Source organism: Sus scrofa, chromosome 9 (assembly GCF_000003025.6).
Source record: "Sus scrofa isolate TJ Tabasco breed Duroc chromosome 9, Sscrofa11.1, whole genome shotgun sequence".
NCBI classification, from domain to species: Eukaryota; Metazoa; Chordata; class Mammalia; order Artiodactyla; family Suidae; genus Sus; species Sus scrofa.
Window position 1 is genome coordinate 82,998,220 of NC_010451.4, and position 12,106 is coordinate 83,010,325.

Below are 12,106 nucleotides of genomic sequence, written 5' to 3' on the forward strand. Positions count from 1 at the left end.
AAACCCTCAACCTCATGATTCCTAGTCAAATTCATTTCCACTGTGCCATGATGGGAGCTCCTCTTTGTTTTGTTTTTGTTTGTTTTTTGCTTTTTCTCTTTTTAATTCTTTGTTCTTTTATCTCAATATTTCAATTGATTTTTGATTTTTTTTTTTTTTTAAGGGCCGCTCCTGTGACATATGGAAGTTCCTAGGCTAGGGGGTCCATTTGGAGCTGCAGCTACTGACAGCCACAGCAATTGGGGATCCAAGCTACACCTCTGTGGCACCACAGCAGGTGGCAATGCCAGATCCTTATCCCACTGAGCAAGTCCAGGGATCAAACCAGCATCCTTATGGATACTAGTCATGTTTGTTTCTGCTGAGCCATAATAGGAACTCATGATTTTTATATTTTTAGTAATAGGATTATTTTTGAAGATTTTTTGGTTTTTGTCTCATTTTATAGAAAAATAAAATATAGGGGCTTGTTTGTTCTGTCTTTATAAGGACACTCTTGTCTTCTAAATTGAAATTTTCTTGTAAATTGAAATATCTTCCTCACTACAAAAGAAAGAAAATTCTCACATTTCTTTGAATATTTTTTGATGGTGATAGTTTTATTGATGTATAGTTAATTTTTAAAGGTGATTTTAAAAAATTAAATGCATTTAAGTTATGTGCAGTAAATCTTTGTGCATGAAATGAGGTTGTCTATTCATATAGCTGTCAAATTGCTTAAGGCCATTCATTGAATAATCCATTAATTCACTCTCAATTACAAAGCCAAATTTATCGAATACTAAATTACACTATACAAGTAGAAATTAGCTTCCATATACCTTATTGATCTTTGACCTAACATTTTAAACCTATATCTAAAATACACATGGGAGTTCACACTGTGGGTTAAGAATCCAACTGCAGGGGCTCGGGTTGCTGCAGAGGTGCAGGTTTAGTCCCTGGCCCAGTGCATTAGGTTAAAGGATGCAGCATTGATGCAGCTGCAGCTTGGATTCACTCCTTGGCCTGGTAAATTCCATATGCCTCAGTGCAGCCATTAAATAAATAAATAAATAAATAAAGTAGGCATTTTAATTTCTGTTTTCTATATAATATGTTTGATGTATGGCAGAATAAATTGTTATTCTCTTACAATCTATGATTTTATATTACTGTAAATGTTCTCCCTCTATCAAATTTAGATTTAGCTTTTAAATTTCTTTTTTATCACTCAATGAATTTTATTACATTTATAGTTGTACAACCATCATCACAACCAAATTTTATAGCATTTCCATCCCAAACCCTAAGTGCAGCCCCCAACCCCCAACCTGTCTCATTTGGAAACCATGTGTTTCAAAGTCTGTAAGTTAGCATCTATTCTGCAAAGAAGTTCATTGTTAGATTCCACATGTAAGTGATAGACAGCATTTGATGTTGGTGTCTAACTGTCTGACTGACTTCATTTAGTGTGACAATTTCTAGGTCCATCCATGTTGCTAAAAATGCCATTATTTCATTCCTTTTAATGGCTGAGTAATATTCTATTGTGTATATGTACCACATCTTCTTTATCCACTCCTCTGTCCATGGACATTTAGGTTGATTCCATGTCTTGACTATTGTACATAGTGCTACAATGAACATGTATATTTTCGAGTCATGGTTTTCTCTAGATACATGCCCAGGAGTGGGATTTCTGGATCAAATAGTAGTTCTATTTTTAGTTTTTTGGGGACTCTCCATACTGTTTTCCACAGTGGTTGCACCAATTTACATTCCCACCAACAGTGTAATAGGGTTCCCTTTTCTCCATACCCTTTCCCAACGCTTATTGTTTGTAGACTTTTTGATCATGGTCATTCTGACTGGTGTAAGGTGGTATCTCATAGTGGTTTTGATTTGCATTTCTCTAATAATTAGAGATATTGAATATCTTTTCAATGTTTTGGGGCCATTCTTCTTTGGAGAATTGTCTGTCTAGATCTTCTGCCTATTTTTTGATGGGCCTGTTTGTTTTTTTGGTTTTGACCAGTAGGAAGTGTTTATAAATTCTGGACATTAATCCCTTGTCAATTGCTTTATTTGCAAATATTTTTTCCTATTCTGTGGGTTGTCTTTTTATTTTGTTTAGGATTTCCTTTGCTGTGCAGAAACTTTTAAGTTTAATTAAGTCCCATTTGTTTATTTTTGTTTTAATTGTCATTACTCTAGGAAGCATATCTGAGATGTTGCTGTGGTTTATGTTGGAGGGTGCTTGGCCTATGTTTCCCTCCAAGAGTTTTATAGTATCTAGTCTTATATCTGGGTCTTTAATCCATTTTGAGCTTTTTCTGTAGTGTTAAGAAGTGTTCTAATTTCATTCCTTTACATGTGGCTGTCCAGTTTTCCCAGAACACTTATTGAAGGGGCTGTCTTTTCCCAGTTGTATTTTCTTGCCTCCTTTGTCATAGATTAGTTGGCTGTAGGTGCGTGGGTTTAATTCTGGGCTTTCTATCCTGTTCCAATGATACATATTTCTGTCTTTGTGCCAGTACCATTCAGTTTTGATCACTTTAGCTTTGTAGTATAGTCTGAAGACAGGGAACCTGATTCCTCCAGCTCCATTTTTCTTTTTCAGGATGTCTTTGGCTATTCTGGGTCTTTTGTTCTTCCAAACAAACTTTAAAATGTTTTGTTCTAGTTCTGTGGAAAATGTCTTTGGTAATTTGATAGGGATTGCATTGAATCTGTAGATTGCCTTGGGTAGTATAGTCATTTTGATAATATTGACTCTTCCAATCCAAGAGCATGGTATGTCTTTCCATCTGTTTGTTTCATCTTTGATTTCTTTTATCAGCATCTTAGAGTTTTCAGAGTACTGATCTTTTTTTTAAAATTCTTAGAAAACCCTCCATACTCATTTTAATGTAGATCTTATATGTTTCTCATTAGGTTTATATTTAGACATTGTATGGTTTTTATTGCCTTAAAAACAACATAGTTTTTTTCATTTTATTTTCTGATTATCACTGGTATATTAAAAAGCTATTGGTTAAAAATTTTTATTTTGTATATAATCAATTATTGAATCATTTTGATAGTTTAAAATTTTTATAGTTGACTGCCTCAGGAGACAATTGGATTGTCTGTAAAGTGAACATTTGTCTGTAATGTGATACAAATGTGCACTTGCCAATATTTTTTGTGTTTTATTAGTCTCAGAAAGAACCTCCTGAATCATATGAAATAGTACCGGCAGTTTTATTTTTTATTTTTTTTGTCTTTTTTGCCATTTCTTGAGCTGCTCCCACGGCATATGGAGGTTCCCAGGCTAGGGGTCGAATTGGAGCTGTAGCCACTGGCCTACGCCAGAGCCACAGCAACGCAGGATCCAAGCCGCATCTGCAAACTACACCACAGCTCATGGCAATGCCAGATCCTTAACCCACTGAGCAAGGTCAGGGATCGAACCCGCGACCTCATGGTTCCTAGTTGGATTCATTAACCACTGCACCACGACAGGAACTCCCAGTACTGGCAGTTTCAATTGTACTTTATATTGAATAAGATCGATTTTAATATTTTATCATTTAGTGTGGTATATAATCTATGTACTAATAGATATTCTTTATCCAGGAAAGAATTTTCTAAAATATTCTGGCTTCCCTAGGCCTTACATTTCATTTTATCAGTAATGCTGAATAAACAGTTATTTCTTTATTAAAATCATATTTTTTCCTCTTTATTATTATTTTTTAAAATTATATGTCCGCTCCCAAGGCATATGAAAGTTCCTGGGAGAGAGACGGAATCCAAGCCACAGTTGTGACCAACAATGCAGCCGCAACATCAGATCCTTTAAACCACTGTGCCAGGCAGGGATCAAACCAGTACCTCTGCAGTGATCTGAGCCACTGAAGTTGGATTCTTAATGCACTATGCCACAGCAGAAACTCCTAAATATTTTTAATTTAACCACTTATACCATTATGTATCCCGATTTGTGCCATAATTAAATTAAATGAATGATACTGGTGCTATTCTAATAATGCAAGCCATACTTCTATTTCTGCAAACCACTGATTTTCATCTGGTAATATTTTATTTAACATTTTGCCTTTGCATTCAAATGTAAGATTAGAAAGAGATTAATATATATGGTATATGCCGTTTTTTAAAGTGTATTATGCTAAAAGGATAAACACAGAAATATGTCATGTAGTTCTATGTTCTAGATATTTATACATAAAAACTTTAAATTTCTTAAAATATTAAATAATCTAACTTTAGTTTTTTAAAAATTATTCCACAAATCTGTTAACATTTATTATATTTCGGCTGTTTTTTTTTCTCTTCCTATAACAATTTTGATAATTAGTACCTTGCAACATCAACCGTATCATTTAGATTCTTAAAATATGCACGTAAAATTATATGTATAATTTTCTGATAATAATTTAAACATCTTAATTTTTAATCTCTGCTCTGTTTCTTATTCAAATTGTAAGAGATATATTAATTTAGTCATCTTATGAATGTATGTTTTAATTTATTTTTATTTTTTAACTTTTCCTGAGTTTATTTTATTATTTTTGAATCAGCTATTACATGGTTAGGTTTTTCTTCTGCACCTTATTCCTAGTACAAAATATACTCTGAATGTAAATTTTACTCTAAGGACAGATCTGTTTGTATCTCATCCCAACACTATCCTAATCCTAACACTAATCACTCATATTTTTCTAAACTCCTTATGACTTTGATTTTAATATTATCCTAAATCTGATTTTTATAAATATTTTTTCAACCTTATTTTGTTTTTTCTTAATCTTTAAAAATGATTTTTATTAAACTGAATCTGGTCAAATAATGTCATTTTTTCAGAATTTTTAAATCTGTTGAAATTCTCTTTGTTTCACAATGTGCAGTAAGCCTTAATGATTATTCCATTTACCTTTGATGAAATGCATTGTTGGTATGTTAGACACAAAACTCACTTTTTCATTATCTCTCTTTCTCCCTCTGCTCTTTCTCCCCCCTTCTGTTTCTCTTTCTGTAAACATACACACCTATACACACTAGCCCCCAATGTATAAACCACCACACAAGCTAAAGTATGTATATCAAACTTATCAATTGTGATATTCGAATTATCAGTATCTTTTTTTGACCTTTTCAATTTGTCCATTGCTGACAAAAGTTTGGCAAAAGGATGTCATTGAGGAGTTTCCATTGTGGCTCAGTGGCTAATGAATGTGACTAGTATCCATGAGGACACAGGCTTGATCCCTGACCTCGTCCAGTAGGTTAAGGATCCAGCATTGCCATGAGTTGTGGTATAGGTTGCAGATGTGGCTCTGACCCCATGTTACTGTGGCTGTGGTATAGGCCAGCAGCTGCAGCTCCAGTTTGACCCCTAGCTAGGAACCTCTATAAGCCATGGGTGTGGCCCTACATAGACAAAAGACCAAAACAAAAAACAAAAAAAGAATGTCTTTGAGTTTTTCTCTTTTTTATTTATTTTTTTTAATTTTTAATTTTAATTTTTTTTTTTTTTTTTTTGCTTTTTAGGGCTGCATCCGCGGCATATGGAGGTGCCCAGGCTAGGGGTCTAATCGGAACTACAGCTGCCAGCCTACGCTACAGCAGTGCAGGATCCGAGCCATGTCTGCAACCTACACCACAGCTCACAGCAATGCCAGATTCTTAATCCAGTGAGCGAGGCCAGAGATCAAACCTGAAGCCTCGTGGTTCCTAGTCAGATTTGTTTCAGCTGCACCACAATGGGAACTCCAAGTTTTTGTCTTTTTAGAAATTAATTTATATGAGATTTTTATTTGTAGAGTTCAAAATATTATTAGGTACATTAAAGACTCTTGTCCTTAAATATTCTTATTGAACTACTTTTATCAAAATAAATAAAGTATACATGTAATATTTTTTTCTGAAGTTTTTATATAGTATGTTTAAGTGAGAAGTTATTCTTAGAAGTATAAAATGTGATGTTTTAGTCAGGATAATTGTTTCTTTTCTTAATTCTTGAAAATTCTCAACCAGTATTCCAATACAAAATCGTATCTCTATTCTGTTTTCTTCTGACACTCCTAGTAAAATGCATCAGAACTTTTTTATTTTATCTCTCATGCCTAAAACTGTTTTTCATATATTTCATGTCATTTATAGATCTGTTCTCTATTTAATATATTTTGTCAGTTTTTATTCCAGTTGACATATTTTTTCAACTCTATAGAATACTCTTTATCTAATCAGCATTTACAATAATAGTGATTATACCTTTAATTTCTAGCACTCTGCTTTTCCCTTTTTCAAATTTACTTATTTTTTCATACTGCTTATTATTTATCATGATTTGGCCTCCTTAATATATCTTTAATACTTTTAAGAAAAAATTTGATAATCTCTTCTTCAACTCCTCAGGATGTTTACTAACTTTTGGATTTTGAGAATTTCTCTCATGGTGATAGACTTTATGACACAGTGATCTTGTGTTGTGAACCCTTCCTTATCAGAGATTATCAATATCTCTATATAAAGAAATTTTGTCTTGGTACTGAAGGAAACATTTAGATTTCAATGGTCTTAAACTAGTGTTTAGTTTGATATCTCAGCTTGGAATCCCCTCCTCCTGTTGGCAAAGTACATTTTTACTCCACACCAATACATCTTGTGTATCTAGCTTGAAAGCAACATTTCTCCTCGTGGGATGCTGAAGACAGGTGCTGTTTTTCTCTGTCAGTGAAAAGAATGGTTCTAGTCTAGTCTACATCATGGAAAGGGCAGCTCCTGAATATATTCAGTTCCCAAGCCCTAGCTAGCAAAACTATTACATTTAGAATGGATAAGCAATAGGGTTCTACTGCACAGCACAGGGAACTATATCCAATCTCTTTGGATAGAAAATGAAGAAAGACAATATGAAAAAAATAATGTATATATGTGTATGACTGGGCCACTGTGCTGTAAAGCAGAAATTGCCACAACCCTGTAAATCAATTATACTTTAATAAAAATTTAGAAAATTAATTTTTTTTAAAAGACTCTAGGCCTAAAATTACCAGAAGCTTCCAAAGTATCAGTTCAAGCTTGCCATTTTGGCTTTCATTATTGTCTTCAGTTCTTTCATGTGAAAGTTGCTTGTTTTTGTAAACTTGCATAGCTATTTCTAAATTACTATGTATTCTATAATTTTCCTGTGGAGAGGTGCATTCAAGAGATGCTCATAAGAGTTAGCACGGTCCTCTGTAATGCCAAATACTTAAGATTTATTTTTTTAAAGATCATCCAGTAACATCCTCAGAGATATACAATAATAAACTTGGACTACTATAAGATAAACTCACATATTTAAGGATTATTAACTAGTTTATGAAAAATCTAATTTTATTCATGAGAGTCATTACTTTGTATTTTATTGTGTATTTTATTTTTATGTATTAATTATAAAGTAACACATTGAATAACAAATCACGGCAAACCTCCCTTCCATTTGATCTGGGAAACATAGAAACATATGTTTTCTATTTCTATGAAACATTTGGCTTTACATTTATTCACTTTTTAAAAAGTAAAGATAGATATTGCAAATAGAAAAAAGTTATATTCTATTTCCACAAGATTTTAAACATATATAAAAACAATATGAGCTATAACAACCTTGGCTATAGCTCTCTTCTTTAAAAACAGAAAATGTCTATAGCTCAATTTCAGAGTTTTGAAACTTAATGTGTCTGTCAGCTGTGGAATATTGAAAGCTTATCATTCACAACTAGGCTATTAAATTTTAGGATATATCTCTGGGTGTAGCACCTTATCATTAGCTGAGTCTGAGGGAAAGAGCAGAATATTAGTAGGAGAAACAACTCCTCTGCTTGAGATTTCACTATATAAAGCATTTACTTTCATTAGAATGATTTATGAGTGAAACTGGGAAAAGTTAGGTGCTTTTTAAAGGGCAGAATATGCATTTTCAAATTAGATAACTTGTGGTTCTCGTCACTAAAAATAATCCCAGAATATTAATCTCTTCTTTTTACTATGTGCATATGTAAAATTGAAGGTAGTTATGCTTAATATCCAAAATTTGAATAGAAACCCCTTTCTCAGTAATATTTTCTGATGCTCTACATCAAATTATTTTCTGCTTTTTATGTACTCATTGGGTAACTTATTTTTTTCTGTTATTACATTCTCTACAGATTTATGTCTTTCTTCCCCTCTAGACACCCTTGAAAATAATGAATACACTTTGTTCACCTTTTCCTCTTTTGTAGCATCTTCCAATTGTATGAACACAGTGAAAGCTCTTAATTGAATTAAAATACAATCTAATGTGGTTTCATAATGTAACCTCATATTCTTTGAGGGATTGCAAAAATACATCGAGCCATTTTCTAAGTTATTGTGCAATACCTGGAGTTGAAATAGAAGGCAGTGAATAATATTTGGTTTGTACCTCCTCTGAAATATATGTACTTCAAAGTAAGAGAAAACATAAAGCTCTTGACAGAAATGATACATTGAAAATAATCAATATACATTGACAATCCACATATTCTCCCAGGTATCTATGTTGCTATAGAGAGAATACATCCCATCTTTATCAGTATCATCATGCAAGAAATTTACATTTTAATAAACCAAAGAACACATGCTAAAGAGGCCTTTTCTTCATAGACAAAAAGCTATTCATTAAATGCACATATATAAACTCATATACACACAAATGCAAACACGATACACATAGCTTCTTTATGCAAATTTAGGCCTCTTGTCAGTCATTGAAGATTTAAAAGTTTGAGTGACTCTCAGAATCAGGATGAATAAAAGGCAAGTCCACTAGTAATGTATGTCCTGTGAGAAAATATATTGGGTACATGAGGATATTTTATTTCATTGGAAAAGAAAACATTAAAGCCTGTGAAAGAGTTAGAAATAATTAGAACTCTCACTCTCAGTATTCCAGTAGCCTGTTTGATCCTTATTAGATGAGTGAGTTCAATATTATCTAAAATTGACCCTAAACCATTTATTTAGAAGTCATATAAAACCTAGCATATCTAGTGATTTTATGAGTTCCTTAGGCTTAGCAAAGTCTTGAGTCTTGATTTCTCCTTTGGATCCTCACAATGATGTTGAACATCCAGATATGTTCTGCAAACTCTTCCTAGTTGGCATTTTCTACCTCAGATAAAATTCAGTATAATTTGGAGATTCAAACTAAGCTTCAAATGCTCACTTAAGATAACAATTTAATATATATTTCTATAAACAAGAGAAGAAGTGACAAAAATTTTTGAATAAATTTTTAAAATGTAGCAACAGAAAAATTAATTTTAGTCTAAAAATGTTCTTCTAAAGTTCTAATAGAGTATATGAAACCATTTCATACACCAAACCTCATTTTAAAGCTTACCTCTTTGGGGATTAGCAGAAATTTCACTTTTAATATGACATAATTATTTCTTCTAAGATAAATGTGTATTCCAGCCTCACATTTATAATCACAGTATAGCTAAACAAAATAATATATCCAAAATTATTCTCAAATGTAGCCATCCTCTAATAGAAATTTAAAATTGGACAGAGTAGGAGTCATCATGACTTAGCAGTAACAAACCTGACTAGTATCCACAAGGACATGGGTTCAATCCCTAGCCTCTCTCAGTGGGTTAAGGATCCAGCGTTTTCCTGAGCTGCAGTGTAGGTCACAGGTGCGGCTCAGCTCTGATGTTGCTGTGGCTGTGGTGTAGGCTGGCAGCTACAGTTCTGATTGGACCCCTAGCCTGGGAACTTCCATATGCCATGGATGCAGCCCCCCCAAAAAAAGACCATAAATAAATAAATAAATAAATCTGTACAGAATAGTGAGAAAGTCTAATAAATCAAGCCTAGAATTTTGTTGCTTATCTCCCACATGAATTTATCAATTTTTGCTATGGTTCTGTGAATAATTGTAAGAGATGTGTTGAAATATTCTTCCTTGACAGTGAATTTGTCTATTATACTTTGTAATTCTTTCAATTTTGCTATACATGTTTTCAGACTATTTTTATTCAGTATTTCAAAGTTTAGAATTGTTATCATCTTAGTATATCAAACACTTTATAAGTAGTGACTCTTTCTACATACGGTGATATTTTTAAATTAAAGTCTGTTTTATCTCACATTAATATTTGTTAACACAGTTTTTTTTATATTGGTATTTACCTGGGATATCTTTTAAATCCTTTTTTGTAGATTTTCATAAGGCTTTTTCATAGAATTATGTATCTAATATGAATATTTAGTCTATTTTAAATCATTCATTTTTTTAATCACTGAATTCCTTAATTTAGATTTCTGAAAAGCATTTTCTTACACAACAACAAAACATTATCACACCTGTGACAGATTAATTTTCCATCAATTTGAATAGGTCATGGTTTCCAGTTGTTTGGCCAATACTAATCTACCTATTGTAAAGGCATTTTTAAGATGTGACTCATTTTTATATGTGAATTTAAGTAAAGCAGAATAGCCTTCATGCAGTGAATGGGCCTTACCCAATTAAGGTAAGCCCTAAAGAGCATAGAGTGAGGCTTCCTTAATAAGGAGGAATTCTGCCTCAAGACTGTAACATAGAAATCTTAATTCACTTCCAGTCCATTGACCCCTCCTGCAAATTGAAACAGTAATATCTTGAAACAGTAATATCAACTCTTACCAATATGTGCAGCATGCCAACATTCTCTGTTATAGAAAAACATCTTAATTAGATTTAAGACAGAAACTTATCATAGCTAATGTTTAATACTTTTAATCACATCATGTCAGGATGCATATAATATATGCATCCAAATATTAGGTACCCAAATGGTTAGAGTGGTGATCAAATATTCTCTTTATGTCAAATTACATTTTTCCTCCTATAATCCAAAAATAATCCATATGGTGCTATGGTGTTATAAATGTCCTATTCCCTTTCATACTCCTAACATTTTTAACATATTAGCTTGACATTCTTCTATAAATTAAAACATTATCTATGATTAATTATCCTGAAATATAATTTTTAGGAAAATTACATTAATTATAATTCATAGGATAATGAAAATCATCCCTGTCATTACATTTTTATGTTTGTTTCACTGATATCTATGACTTTTTATTGCCTCTTCTAAGTTAATTGTTTTTTTCATTTTAACTACCCATATACTTATACTCTTTCTGGACTTGTACCCTATTTTTATTATTTTAATAATTAGTTAGTCTTGAATTTTATCAGCTGTAATTAATTCAAGACAGATATTGTCATAAGGCCCTTTCCAAACAATTCTGATGCTTTAGAACACTTTAATAGCATCACCTTGAATCCCAATTATCATGCTGTCTTTGTCTAATATTTTTGGTCTGTCTTCTATTATTGCTTTTGGAAACTATTATTTTATGCACTTATTGTATGTTTAGATTTATAGACTTATTTATGCCTTCATGTGCCATTTCATCTTGAGTTTCAGAACTCTTCCCTAAAATCATTTTATGTATACCTAAAGAATATCCTTTAAAAATTCCTTAAATCTGTTGTTCGTAAGCTCTTAGTGTTGTGTTTCTCTAAAGATGTATTTACTTTATCCTCTTTTTTGAAAATTAGTATTGTTAGATATGTACTCTAAGCTGTCAGTGATTTTCTCATAATGAAACTCATTACATTATTCTGCTGGCTACTAGCTACTCTTTCAGAGTGTGCTATTTATCTAAACATAACTCCTTTGAAGTTGATCCGTATTTTATTTCTAAACTGGCTTAAATTTCTTCTTTACATTGACATTTTATAGCTTTACTGAATTTCGTCTGGGGTGTTTTGTATTTTTTGTATTTTTTGTATTCTTGTCTTCAGTATCTATGGATTCTTATCTTTCACAAATTGTAGGAAATCATCTGGTATTTTTTCTTCACTTTTCCTCTTCTTTATTTTCTCTATTGTCTACTTTTGGTGCCCTGATTAAATATACATGGAACTTCATATCTCTTTAAAGTCTTCTTTTGCTTATTTACATGTTTCTCTGTACTGCTTTTTGGGTAATTTTTGCTCTGTATTCCTGATAACTTATTCTCTCTTCAGCTATATCTAATCTGTTCTTCA